Genomic DNA, 1,566 nt, shown 5'->3' with positions numbered 1-1,566 from the left:
CTCAATGCTCTGAAATCTGCTTTCACAACAACCGTGGCATGAGAACTGACAAGCAAGGATGGAGCAGGGGCGGAAGAGTCCTAGCACCTCCTTATTCCTTTTGACTATTTATGTAGTAGTGCCTAATTATTCTAACCATAATAGCGTTGTAAGGCAGCAACTAAACTAAGCACAGAGGGACTAGTTTGACCTCAACTGCATACCAGGCTCCAGACCTGATCCTGTCTTCTCCTTCTAGAGCTCAGTGCAAGGAGCCTCTGCCTTTGACTTGTTTTGTGCGCTTGCCTTTAAAAGTCTCAGTTGAATGTGTCTTTCATGGACTCTCCTTATGGATTGATCCCCACCATGCAGACCTCCACTCACCATAAATCTGCACAGCAGCATGCTGACTGAAGACATTTGAATGATTTGGTTTAAGGCAGCTTAGAAAGTCTCTTTGTATGTCTTTCCCCTTCTTTGGAGTATTAGTGGTGCACTGTGCTGCAGCAGGCTGTTGGTCAGGTCAGATTTGCAAGGCAGGTTCACAGGTTTTTTAATTAAATAACTGTGTGGAGGGTGAGTGTGAGAAAAAAAAACAAGCTGTGTTTTCAGGGCAGAGCTTGTGTGCCCTAGGGCTTGCATGCTCTAGACCTTGCCTTATTGTTCTCTTTTCCCATTTATATAAATAAAGATTATCTTTCTCTACATTGTACTGTTTGATTTCTTTTGGAGCTCTTATTTCACAGAAGACTGAGAATTTTGTCTTGCTGTTGTGCCTTCTTGAATACTCTTTATGTACTTGAGCTAATAGTTCTGCAACTGACAGTTAAGTAGATAAAGACAGTAAACGGGTACATAAATACAGCTGACAACAGGCAGGAGGTTCTCTGCAGTTGCCTCAGTGTGATGCTAACTGATTGTCTTAATTGATAGATGGTATGTACTCCTTCCCTGGACCTCATCTGTAGTATATGGCCACCTCCTTCCACAGAAGATAATGCAAATTCACACAGAGGTGGTTTATATGTTCTGGGCTTATTATAGCGGTGAGGAGGAAGATGTCCATTAATACAAAGAATTGCTTTTGAAATGTATTATATTTGGTCTGATTGAGTGAATGCAGTTTACGATTAAGTAGGTTCTGTTCTTTTGCCTAAATCTTACCATTTGGTACATTGCTAGACTTTTTTCTGATTATGACCTCCCGTTCCCCACCAGTAGTGAAATAGGAAAAGAAAAATGCTCTCTCTGATAAGATTTGAGGGACAGGAGAAGTGTTGTTATAACTCTCTCGAGACTGTTTTAAGAGAATCAGGATAAACATGGGTCATTAATAGAAAGGAAAACTAAGTCTGGAAGCAATTTTGAGGAAACTGTAATGTGTAACTGCTTGTAAAAATGTTTGGAATCAGCTGCTGCTGAAACAGTGCAAACTGTAGGTGGCACCACTTGTATAAGATTTTGGACAACAGCTGGGGAAAAAAACTGTCACTTTTCACAGATTTCAGTTAGCTTGCCGTGATCGTATAGTGGTTAGTACTCTGCGTTGTGGCCGCAGCAACCTCGGTTCGAATCCGAGTCACGGCA

The 1,566-nt window shown here is 41.5% G+C and overlaps 1 non-coding gene across 1 annotated transcript; it reads left to right on the top strand.

Moving 5' to 3' along the window:
- The first annotated feature begins 1,494 nt into the window (after positions 1-1,494).
- On the top strand, positions 1,495-1,566 carry TRNAH-GUG (transfer RNA histidin (anticodon GUG)). The gene has a single exon. It is a non-coding gene; the product is annotated as a tRNA-His (tRNA).

The sequence above is a fragment of the Rhea pennata genome, chromosome Z, assembly GCF_028389875.1.
Source record: "Rhea pennata isolate bPtePen1 chromosome Z, bPtePen1.pri, whole genome shotgun sequence".
In the NCBI taxonomy this organism is placed as follows: domain Eukaryota; kingdom Metazoa; phylum Chordata; class Aves; order Rheiformes; family Rheidae; genus Rhea; species Rhea pennata.
This window is presented reverse-complemented; position numbering and strand designations above follow the sequence as displayed.